The sequence below is a fragment of the Anarhichas minor genome, unplaced genomic scaffold (genome assembly GCF_050575085.1).
Source record: "Anarhichas minor isolate MPS153535 unplaced genomic scaffold, ASM5057508v1 ptg000133l, whole genome shotgun sequence".
Lineage (NCBI taxonomy): Eukaryota > Metazoa > Chordata > Actinopteri > Perciformes > Anarhichadidae > Anarhichas > Anarhichas minor.
The window spans coordinates 109,344-122,848 of record NW_027466579.1 but is presented as its reverse complement, the minus strand read 5'-3'; positions in this window follow the sequence as shown (position 1 = coordinate 122,848).

Genomic DNA, 13,505 nt, shown 5'->3' with positions numbered 1-13,505 from the left:
CGCTGCCCATCTTTCATCAGGCTGAAGACTCACCTCTTCAAGAAGGCCTACCCTGAGCCTTCCACTCACCACTTACTGTATTCATACTAGTTTGTTTCTGTACTTCTGCTCTGGTTTATGCTCTTAGATGCTTGTTTAGAGGAGATGCACTTATGACTTCTGGTGACTCGTAGTTCTCTTGAATATGTTGAATACACTTATTGTAAGTGGCTTTGGATGAAAGCGTCTGCTGAATGACTGTAATGTAATGTAATGTAATGTCATGTACGTACTACAATAAAGTACCTCAGAATTCTCCTTCAGGAAACAACACGTTGACGTTCTGATGAACATCAATAAATCATAATCATGTTTCAGGTTTTTATTGATTCCTGATTATTGATGAGAATCAGAGAAATCTCTGGGATTTAAAGTGTGAATTTACAATAAAACACTAATATTTATTTATGCTCCAAAAAGGACCCTAACGGATCTTTTTCTTCTATATTTAGGACTTAAAACTTCTCTTACTCAAAATCACAAAGTCCAACTCAAGGCCTTCTTACTGACTTTGTTTCCAGAGCTTTCAGCTTCATCTCACAGACTTCAGCTGAATTAATCTAATCTTTAAACTCTGGTTTTATGTGATTTATCTCTCAGATTATGACTTCAGTTAATATCTGTATTTATGTGTATTTAATAAATATGAAGAGTTATTTGAATGTTGTTTCATCATAAACTGTATATTTAATAAATATAAAGACGTGTTTTATTAATAACTATGATAATGTTTTAATGTTGTTTTCACCACAAAGTGTTTTATTAATAACTGACTCGTGTTATTAATAACTGGTGATGAGTGACTGTGTGAGTGTTAATGAGACTAATTAAAGATGTAATCAGTGACCTGCTGCCTCAGTAAGCGATAGCAGTAATTCAGACGCTGCTGCTCCGCCGGTTTGTTGTCTATTGTTTTCTGTCTCTATTGTTTAACAGCAACAGGCAACAATAGTCTGGCCACGCGTCCCCCCCGACCCCCCGACCCCCCACCATTCTCCACCTACTGATCTCTGTGGCCCACTAATTATTCATAAATGCACATTTATGCAAATAGCCGGGATAGATTAACCTAATTCAGTGGTGTAAACAACTGCTGGGTCGGGATTACAGTTTTTAAATTAGACTGTCTGGAAGTCTGGACCATATACTCTTATAGGACTCCCCCCCCCTCCCCCCGCTCATTTACATTTAGTAATCTCGGCCTTAAAGTGCACCACGCCAGACAAGCAGAGAAAGCTAACGTCTGTCTGCATCGTTAGCGCTAATGGCTAATGATTAAAAGTGTAACACTGTACCAGCAGCAGGCGTCACGCCGCCGGGGCGTGTGGCGCATGCCGCTACGTGATTAGCATGACGCGAGCTACACAATGCTAATCACGCTAATGACTCGACACACGTTCACTTCCTGAGTTATTAAACAATCTGAATGTGAATATTTCAACTTGTACTTTCTCACAGTTTCACGTCTCACCGGCTCAGACAAGACACTTTCGTCCAGTTTAAACATCCGACCTCTGACCCCCACCCCCCCCCTTCTCTTTCTGACCCTAATCCTTCAGCTGCCACTCTCACAACTGACCACGTTCTGAGGAAACAACAGGAAGTTGTTGAGTTATGTTCTCAATCATTTCTATCAGAGAGATCTGATCAAAACAAAGATCAGTTATTGTGTTTAGTCCAAAATCACAAATCACAAATTCTCCAGAGTTCTTTACAATCTGTACACATACGAGATCGTCTGTCCCAGGACCCTCACGTCAGAACAGGAAGAACTCCCCAAAAACCCTTTAACAGGGAGAGAGAGGGAGAGACCTCAGAGAGCAACTGAGAAGTCATGAACATACCAGAGTTACAACACATTACATGTGTGACAGAACCACCGCAGGAGGCCAGACCACGGTCCAGGTAACAAGACCAGGGTCCAGGTAACAAGACCAGGGTCCAGGTAACAAGACCACGGTCCAGGTAACAAGACCAGGGTCCAGGTAACAAGACCACGGTCCAGGTAACAAGACCACGGTCCAGGTAACAAGACCAGGGTCCAGGTAACAAGACCACGGTCCAGGTAACAAGACCAGGGTCCAGGTAACAAGACCAGGGTCTTTGCATCGGTTACACGCTCCTGCAGATTCCTGCTCTACAACATCAGGAGGATTCACTTCCTCACTGATGAGACAGCGCAGGTGCTCATCCAGGCTCTTGTCATCTCCCGCCTGGACTACTGTAACTCACTACTTGCCGGAGCCCCGGCGTCGGCCATCAGACCTCTGGAGCTTGTCCAGAAAGCTGCAGCTCGTCTGGTGTTCAATCGCCCCAAGTTCTCCCACACAACTTCCCTTCTCCGTTCTCTACACTGGCTCCCTGTAAGAGCTCGCATCCAGTTTAAGACTCTGGTGCTAGCCTACAGGGGAGTGAAGGGAACAGCTCCTTCCTATCTCCAGGCCATGGTCAAGCCCTACACCCCCGCCCGACCACTTCGCTCTGCTGCCTCGGGGCGATTGGTCGCCCCGTCGCTCAGAGGTCCCTGCGGCCGATCGACCCGGTCGCGGCTGTTTTCTGTCCTGGCCCCACAGTGGTGGAATGAACTCCCCACTGACGTCAGGACAACAGAGTCGCTGCCCATCTTTCATCAGGCTGAAGACTCACCTCTTCAAGAAGGCCTACCCTGAGCCTTCCACTTAGCATTTACTGTATTCATACTAGTTTGTTTCTGTACTTCTGCTCTGGTTTATGCTCTTAGATGCTTGTTTAAAGGAGATGCACTTATGAATTCTGGTGACTCGTAGTTCTCTTGAATATGTTGAATACACTTATTGTAAGTGGCTTTGGATGAAAGCATCTGCTGAATGACTGTAATGTGATGTAATGTAATGTAATGTAATATAATGTATGTAATGTGATGTAATGTCCAGGTAACAAGGACACGGTCCAGATAAAACCACAATCCATGGAAACCTGTGAGGAGAGAAAGCACAAAGACTCCAGTGAAGAAGGAAAGTCAGTAATATTATTATTATTATTATTGATAACAATAATATTAATAATAATAATAACAATCCTCCTCCTCCTCGACAAAATAAAAGCACTTATATGAGATATATGGACTAAATGATGAAACACGTGCTCGGTGTGAAATCACTCGTCATGAAAACATTTGGACGGTTTAGTGTTAAATATGATTCATTCCATCTTAATAAAGATGAAAGTCTAACAGACATATTTTATTTTCATGTTGTTTTTAAATGTTGAGCGTAAAGTTTCACCTTTGATCTTTTATCTGTTTACTTCTCTGGATTTTATTCTAAGTATTATTATTATTTATTAAATTAAATGCATATTATTAATCGCCTGCACTACTCTAACTTTAAACTTTCAAAAATGTACTCCAATGTAAAGGATATCTGCAATAGATGTCACAACTCACCAGCAGATCTTACTCACATGTTTTGGTTCTGCCCCCAACTGGCAAATTACTGGGAGACAATATTCAAAGTTCTATCACAGTCCCTTAATCTGAATATTTTACCCAACGCCTGGATGTGCATCTTTGGTGTTCAGGGGAGTGGAGGTCAGACGTTAATGAAGCAACACAAAAACATAATTGCTTTCTCAACCCTCTTGGCACGAAGGAGAATCCTATTGGACTGGAAGTCACCTCGTCCTCCCAGTTCTTCCATGTGGTTAAAGGACCTGGTGTTCTTTTTAAAATTGGAGAAAATTAAGTTCTCGCTGCGGCGACAGCCTGAGAAATTCGAATCTACTTGGGGTCCGATCATACGATACTTTGATAAATTGAAGACTCTCTCATTAGATTCATAAACCATCTGACGTTGTTGTAGGAATTAAGAATAGCAATAACTTCCAATTTCCAGAAACTCATGACTGGTTTCTGTTTGTCTGTAATACCCTCCTACACCATTTTTACTTTTGTGTATACTTGAGCTACTAATACTGTAATGTGCTTTTTGACAATTGAAGCAGTGTGATTTGTTCTGTGTTGGGGGAATGTTGGGGGGGGAGAAAATGACAAATGACATGTGCAATATATAACTGTGCACTCTGCTTTTGAGAATAAACACAATTTACAAAAAAAAAAAAAAAAAAAAGCATATTATAACCAGGTTAGGGTCAATGAGTCATCACACAGTTTCTGGAAACTGTCGTCATGTGTCTCGTCACATGACGAGACGTGAAAGTTTCCTCAGGAGGAAGACGAGCAGCAGATGGAGGAAGAGGAGGCACGAGACATGTGACACGAGCCTGTCGTCATGACGACCTGCTGCTCCTCCTCATCATCATCTTCATCATCATCATCATCAGACTCTCTCTCTGCGTTTCCTCGCCTCTCAATAATCCACAGATCCTAATCTGCTGTAAACTCTGCAGGTGCAGCTTTTTACTGCAATCAAACGAGCACGCTTGGCTTTATTTAGGGGGGGGGGTCATAAAACCATATGTCTGTGTGTGTGTGTGTGTCTGCATGTGTGTCTGCGTGTGTGTGTGTGTGTGTGTGTGTGTGTGTGTGTGTGTCTGCGTGTGTGTGTGTGTGTGTGTGTCTGCGTGTGTGTGTGTGTTTGCAGAATATTTAATAATCCACCAAGGAGATTTATCTGCCGGAGAATTGCACTTTTCCACTCTTCCTCTCTCCCAGCATGCACCAGCTGTCTGTCAAGAGATTTATTTTCATTTAACCAACAACTATTATAATAATAATAAGAACTATTATAATGATAATAACAACTATTATAATAATAATAACAACTATTATAATGATAGTAACAACTATTATAATAATAATAATAACTATTATAATAATAATAACAACAACTATAATAATAATAACAACTATTATAATGATAATAACAACTATTATAATGATAATAACAACTATTATAATAATTATAATAATAATAACTATTAAAATAATAATAACAACTATAATAATAATAACAACTATAATAATAATAACTATTATAATAATAATAACAACTATAATAATAATAATAACAACTATAATAATAATAACAACTATTATAATAATAATAACTATTATAATAATAATAACAACTATAATAATAATAATAACAACTATTATAATAATAATAATAGGAACTATTATAATAATAATAACAACTATTATAATGATAATAAGAACTATTATAATAATAATAAGAACTATTATAATAATAATAACAACTATTATAATAATAATAACAACTATTATAATGATAATAAGAACTATTATAATGATAATAATAACTATTATAATGATAATAAGAACTATAATAATAATAATAACAACTATTATAATAATAATAATAACTATTATAATGATAATAATAACTATTATAATAATAACTATTATAATAATAATAACAACTATTATAATAATAATAATAACTATTATAGTAATAACAACAACTATTATAATAATAACAACAACTATTATAATAATAATAAGAACTATTATAATAATAATAACAACTATTATAATGATAATAACAACTATTATAATGATAATAAGAACTATTATAATGATAATAAGAACTATTATAATAATTATAATAATAATAACTATTATAATAATAATAACTATTATAATAATAATAATAATAACAACTATAATAATAATAATAACAACTATTATAATAATAATAAGAACTATTATAATGATAATAACAACTATTATAATAATAATAACAACTATTATAATGATAGTAACAACTATTATAATAATAATAATAACTATTATAATAATTATAATAATAATAACTATTATAATAATAATAACTATTATAATAATAATAATAATAACAACTATTATTATAATAATAATAATAACTATTATAATAATAACAACAACTATTATAATAATAACAACAACTATAATAATAATAATAACAACTATTATAATAATAATAAGAACTATTATAATGATAATAACAACTATTATAATAATAATAACAACTATTATAATAATAATAATAATAACAACTATTATTATAATAATAATAACTATTATAATAATAATAATAACAACAACTATAATAATAATAAGAACTATTATAATGATAATAACAACTATTATAATAATAATAACAACTATTATAATGATAGTAACAACTATTATAATAATAATAATAACTATAATAATAATAACAACTATTATAATAATAATAACTATTATAATAATAATAACAACTATTATAATGATAATAACAACTATTATAATGATAATAACAACTATTATAATAATTATAATAATAATAACTATTAAAATAATAATAACAACTATAATAATAATAACAACAACTATAATAATAATAATAACAACTATTATAATAATAATAACTATTATAATAATAATAATAATAACAACTATTATTATAATAATAATATCTATTATAATAATAAGAAGAACTATTATAATGATAATAATAACTATTATAATAATAACTATTATAATAATAATAACTATTATAATAATAATAATAATAATAACAACTATTATTATAATAATAATAACTATTATAATAATAATAATAACAACAACTATAATAATAATAACAACTATAATAATAATAACTATTATAATAATAATAACAACAACTATAATAATAATAACAACTATTATAATGATAATAACAACTATTATAATAATAATAATAACAACTATTATAATAATAATAGCAACTATTATAATGATAATATCAACTATTATAATAATAATAACAACTTATAATGATAATAACAACTATTATAATAATAATAATAATAATAACTATTATTATAATAATAATAACAACTATTATAATAATAATAACTATTATAATAATAATAATAACTATAATAATAATAATAATAATAACTATTATAATAATAATAACTATAATAATAATAATAATAATAACAACTATTATAATAATAATAATAACAACTATTATTATAATAATAATAATAACTATTATAATAATAATAATAACAACTATTATGATAATAATAATAATAACAAAAATAATAATTGTAATTATAATTATAATAATACCAAAAAATAATCGTTATTGTTATTTTATTATAATCATAATTATAATAGTTATAATAATTATAATAAAGAAAGATGGTTCATTTAGAATACTTTTATTAAGCACTGGAAGAAGTATTCAGAGCATTTACTGCAGTACTAGTACTAATACACGCTGATTAAAAACACTTTAACACATAAACCATAGTTATAAATGATAAACTTTTTTATTTGGTATGAATTATGAAATCTGGTGTTTGTCGAATTCTCTGAGAACCAGTTGAAAAATATTATTTTTTTAAAAGATGGAAGTATTCAGATCATCACTGCAGGAAAAGTACATCAGTATTATCAGCCAAACGTATTCAGAGTACTCTCTTCGTGCTGCCTTCAGGCTCCGTGGTGCCTTCAGGCTCCGTGATGCCTTCAGGCTCCGTGATGCCTTCAGGCTCCGTGATGCCTTCAGGCTCCGTGATGCCTTCAGGCTCCGTGACACTCTGCCTGTCAATAACAGCTAAATTAAGCAAATTGCAGCTGAGCGCTGGTCCTCCATCTCTTCATGCTGCTTATCTCATTGTAGCCTCCAATCCAAGTTAGCAGGGATTAGGCCCCACGGGCGGCTCTAAGAGGCGGATAACCTCTGCTGGAAGCAGTTAATCTAGCAGCATGGTAATGAGTCTTGTAGTGGATTGCTGAAATTAAAAGCAAATATCAACAGTTATTTGGCTAAAGGAGGCGAGTGCCTGGCCTCAATAATATGCATTAAGTGATTTGAGTTTAATCATGTGAGTGAAAAACAATAAAATTAACAGGTTATCAGGTTTGATCCTGATCCGTCTGCAGCCTGTAAAGAACGAGGCAGTTACAAACCTTAATAGAGCTTTTATAATGTGTAATTAATCCATTAAATCTACAACAATAACGCCTGCAGACTGTTTATCTATGATGGAACACGTCACAGCATCAGAATAACTGATCAATGAGGCTTTATTAGATGATCGATTCAGCAGAAATAAAGCAACAACACAGTTGTGACGTCAGTAACTTGATATTAATCCTTGAATTCAAGTAATTTGATTACTGATTACACAGAAAGTACTTCAATTACTACAACACTTCATAATGATCTCAGTGTTTCCTGCTGAACTGGTTTCATGTTGAAGTAATAAACGTTTGAAAGTCACTTCCTGTTGCCTATTTATCTTTTTTTCCCAGAATCCTTTGTGTGACTCGACCTTTAAGTGACATGAAATGATGCAAAAGTTGAGCTTTGATTTGATTAAGTTTCCGTTGAAGCTCTGCAGAAACTCCAATCGTCCTGCAGCAGATATTAAAGGCCAGCAGCTGTAAAACAATATGTAATCTAACAATATAATCTGATTTCCTATTAATCTGTCTTCAAACATCATGTCTGAAATATGCAGAGAAATGATTCAACTCAGAGGATCGGGTTCCTCTCAAGCTGCAGTCAGCTGTAATATAAAATAATATGCAATATATAATTAATAATACAAAGAAATGGCTTTCAATATACAATATGTAATAAATAATAATAAATCACATAGAGTATAATATGCTACATATAATATATCTTTTGCATAACATAAACTCCACAAATGTGAGAACGTACACATGGAATACTTTGTATCATCTGATAAAATAATATATAATTATAATAAATATATGAATAAATCATTTTAAGGGTATAACTATGTAATAAACGTCAGATGAGAGGTGATTTTATGTTAAAAATAAACTGTATATATAAATATATATGTGTCTCTATGGACTCTGTATCAGTGTGTCGAGGGCTTAGTGCTGCACTGTGAATTGTTTTCTGTCTCTTATATGAGCTTATTGCTGCTGTCAACATCTGGACTGATGTTAAACACACGCAACATCTGCATTAACACTCTAAACACAGATCCAACCACACCGGGATGTTGTCATTTCTCTAAATCCCTTGTCTCTCTCTCAGGGCACAGTTAGCTTAGCTTAGCATAGAGACTGGAAGCTAACAGCTGTTACCATGTTTGATGTTGTCAGTGAGTGTTAACACACTGTCCTGTTGTTTTATGTTGTCTTCATCCATCACACTTTAACATGTTGCTCCTGTTTGTGATTCAGAGAGAGAAGACTTTGTCCTGTTGTGTTTCTGTTCACTGAACTCAGAATGATTCTAGTCTAAACCCTCTTCAACCAGACTGGACTGACTCTGACTCGGGTCCACAACGAGTGGACCCGAGTCAGAAGACATTAATGAGATAAAAAAGGATTCTACTGCAGAGCACGGGGATGATGGTAGCCAGGAGCTCCAGAGGGAGATCTGAGGAGACTGATGCTAAATAAAGCTGAGTAATGATGAGTAAAGATGAGTAATGATGAGTAATGATGAGTAAAGCTGAGTAATGATGAGTAAAGCTGAGTAAAGATGAGTAAAGCTGAGTAATGATGAGTAAAGCTGAGTAATGATGAGTAATGATGAGTAACGCTGAGTAAAGATGAGTAAAGCTGAGTAATGATGAGTAAAGCTGAGTAATGATGAGTAATGATGAGTAAAGCTGAGTAATGATGAGTAATGCTGAGTAATGATGAGTAAAGATGAGTAATGATGAGTAATGATGAGTAAAGCTGAGTAATGATGAGTAAAGATGAGTAAAGCTGAATAAAGATGAGTAATGATGAGTAAAGCTGAATAAAGCTGAGTAATGATGAGTAAAGATGAGTAAAGCTGAATAAAGATGAGTAATGATGACTAAAGCTAAGCAAAGATGAGTAAAGCTGAGTAATGATGAGTAAAGCTGAGTAATGATGAGTAAAGCTGAGTAATGATGAGTAAAGCTGAGTAAAGCTGAGTAAAGCTGAGTAATGATGAGTAAAGATGAGTAAAGCTGAGTAAAGCTGAGTAATGATGAGTAATGCTGAGTAATGCTGAGTAATGCTGAGTAATGAGTAATGATGAGTAATGATGAGTAAAGCTGAGTAATGATGAGTAAAGCTGAGTAATGATGAGTAAAGCTGAGTAATGATGAGTAAAGATGAGTAAAGCTGAGTAATGATGAGTAATGAGATGAGTAAAGTAGAGTAATGATGAATGACTTCTGGGAAATGGGCAACAATAAACTAAATGTGAAACAGCTCAACTGGTGGTAAACTAGTCTAATTTGACTGGTGCTCTACTGGTTCTCTATTGGTGTTCTACTGGTTCTCTATTGGTGCTCTACTTGTTCTCTACTGGTGCTGTGCTGGTGCTCTACTGGTGCTCTGTTGGTGCTCTACTGGTGTTCTACTTGTTCTCTATTGATGCTCTGCTGGTGCTCTGCTGGTGGTCTGCTGGTGGTCTACTGGTGGTCTGCTGGTGCTCTACTGGTGGTCTGCTGGTGGTCTGCTGGTGCTCTACTGGTGCTCTACTGGTGCTCTACTGGTGGTCTGCTGGTGGTCTGCTGGTGGTCTGCTGGTGGTCTACTGGTGCTCTGCATGCCTCACCAACAGGAGGAGAACAGGACTTCCTGCTCTCTCTTTCATCTGGACTGAGCTGCTTCATAACAAAATCCTCTTTCATTCTGTGGCTGCTTCCTCCACGAGAGCTGAGCAGGATTGTTTCATTATATAATGTTAGAGCGGAGCAGCAAACATAATAACATTAATGGGATAATTTAATGCAATTTTCTTTATTTGATGCACGCTGACTGTGACGGCTAATCTGAAGGTATTGTTTAAAATAGATTGAAAAATGAAAGACAGCTAATCCTTCACCGAGGTCAGTCGGACCAGTTCATATTTGATATACGACATTATGATCTATTACTTTATTAAGAACACAGTGCTCATTAATTAAAGCTCTTCAGAAAGTAATGGATTCAGAGGACCGACAGCTTCACAGCTTGAAGAGCTGAGGGTTGAAATCCCAACTCGACTACTTGAGTTTCATAAAGGAGTCTCTTATTGTGAAAACCTGAACGTAATCTTGGGAAATGGTCTGATATGAACTTCCTGTCTGGGGGATGAGGAGAAATTAAAACACGGTGATGTCACCGCTGACCACTGCAGGCAACTGGTGTTTGTTTGTTTTGTGTGATCACTTCCTGTAATAAAGGCAAACAACAAACAAATACCTAAAAAAGCTACCGACGACACATGAATAACATCTTTTTTAACAGGATTATATATAGAGACCTTTTCTAGTACCTCAGTCCTGTAAGATCGAGGTCCCCCAGGGAATAAACCTGGGTCCCCTGGTCTTTTATAATCTTATAAAGTCCAGACCAGCTTTACTTTCCCTTTAGTTGAGGAATCTGAATTCCTAAAGTAATCCTGCTTGGGTGCTGAAAGTGTCCTGCAGGTTTATTTCTGTATCTAATGGCTTGTTTTGTGGACTAACCAGCAGAGTTAAGCCCTCAGAAAAAGAACCCGCTGAATAATAATGAAAATAATGGACAGAAAGCACTTTAATCTGCCTCTTAATGTACCCACAGTCGTCTAATCCACATCTTATTTGTTCTGTTTTCCTGCGGGATGAGATGGTGTTTAATCGACTTTGGGAGAATTAGTCATTCCTTATTACCGTCGTGGTTTTTACAGGACTTTCCTGGAAAATCCCATTCAACACACATTTTAATTTCATTTCAGCGGCTCAATCATGTTGAGGGCAATGTAAATAATCCGATAACAGTAATCATCATTTCTTTTCCTTTTTGTCCTCGTTGTTGTTTTCCTCCAAAAATAGAGCCGCGGATTCACTCTCCTTTATTGGTTTTTAGAAGCTCTGATGGTTTTATAAAATGTCATCATGACCCCAATTACTCCGAATATTTCTTCTGTTAATCTGACGAACACCAAAAGCTTCTGGTTTCACCCAGTTTCTCTCTTCGTTACCTTTTTCATTTTGTATCTTAAAATCCTTCAATGAAGAGTTGGAACAAGACAATAACCATCTATCAAAACACTGAAATTACTCTTATTATTATGTATTATCAACTTTTCATGTTCTTGATTAAAACATTAAATATGAATAATTACAGAGGGAAACATTTGTTTCATTATTTGAGGAAATAAAGTAAAAGAAGCACAGAAACAAACACATGATAATAAATAACGTGACATTAAGGACACATAATAATAAATAACGTGACATTAAGGACACATGATAACAAATAACTGTCACGGGGTGTGGTGGAGGACTCAAATGCAGACCAGAAGTAGAGTGAAGCAGGTATTTAATGAATAATGAAATCAGAACAGGAAACTTACAAGAACATAGCAGTGAATCCACGGACGAGACAAGAGACGAGGAGGGAAATCCAGCAGGACGAGGCAGGGCAGGCAGACGGGGAAACCGGGAACAAGAAGAGCCAAACGTGCGGGTAGACATGAAAATGATCTGGCAGTGAGTGCGTGTGTGACTGGGGTTAGGGTTAGGGTTAGGTACGAGGGACGTCCGGATCCAAAAGCTCAGGGGAACCGGACTGGGGAAACAGAGGACGGGACTCTAGAGACGGGAGACGGGGCTCCGGGGGAATAGGATTCAGATGGTGGCCCAGCGGGGTCTGGAACTGGAAACCGGCTCAGAGGCGGCGGCAGGAACTGGAGGTCGCTGCGGCTCTGGAGCGGCGGCTCGGGGGCGGCCAGAACTGGAGCCCGTTGCAGCTTGGAGGCGGCGGCGGCAGGAACTGGAGGTCGCTGCAGCACGGCGGCGGCAGGAACTGGAGGTCGAAGTGGCTCGGAGGCGGCAGCGGCAGGAACTGGAGGTCGCTGCTGCTCGGGGGCGGCGGCGGCGGCTCTGGGGCGGCCGGAACTGGAGCCCGTTGCAGCTTGGAGGTGGCGGCTGCAGGAACTGGAGGTCACTGCAGCACGGCAGCGGCAGGAACTGGAGGTCGCGGCAGCTCGGAGGCGGCAACGGCAGGAACTGGAGGTCGTTGCATCGCGGAGGCGGCAGCGGCTGGAACTGGAACCCGCTGCTGCTCGGAGGTGGCAACGGCAGTGTTACGTTCCCCTTTTAGGCATCTAAGGGATGCGGGGAGTAACGGTGTTATTTTACCCGGGGGAAGAGAGAGAGAGCACTGCGAAGGGTTTTAACAAAGGATCGTTTATTGGAGATAAGCCCGCAGCAAAACAAAACTACCCTCTGATAGTCAGAGGGCGACTCAAAATGATAATCGCACCAACACGATGGCGACACCAGCCCACACGGCTGTACCCGGAGAGATCCACGGCACCACTCTCGGCTTGGTTGCGGCTTCGGCCCCAGAAGAAGAAGGCTGTCCTTCCGGAGCTCCTCTCCTTTTAACCACGCCTCCGATCTTTGATTGGGCGCAGCTGGCCTCTAGTAACGGGCGGCACCCGAGAGGACACTGCGGGTAATCAGAGAGAGCACAACAACAACACACGGCACGTAACAGGCAGGAACTGGAACCCGCTGTGGCTCGGAGGCGGCAGCGGCAGGAAC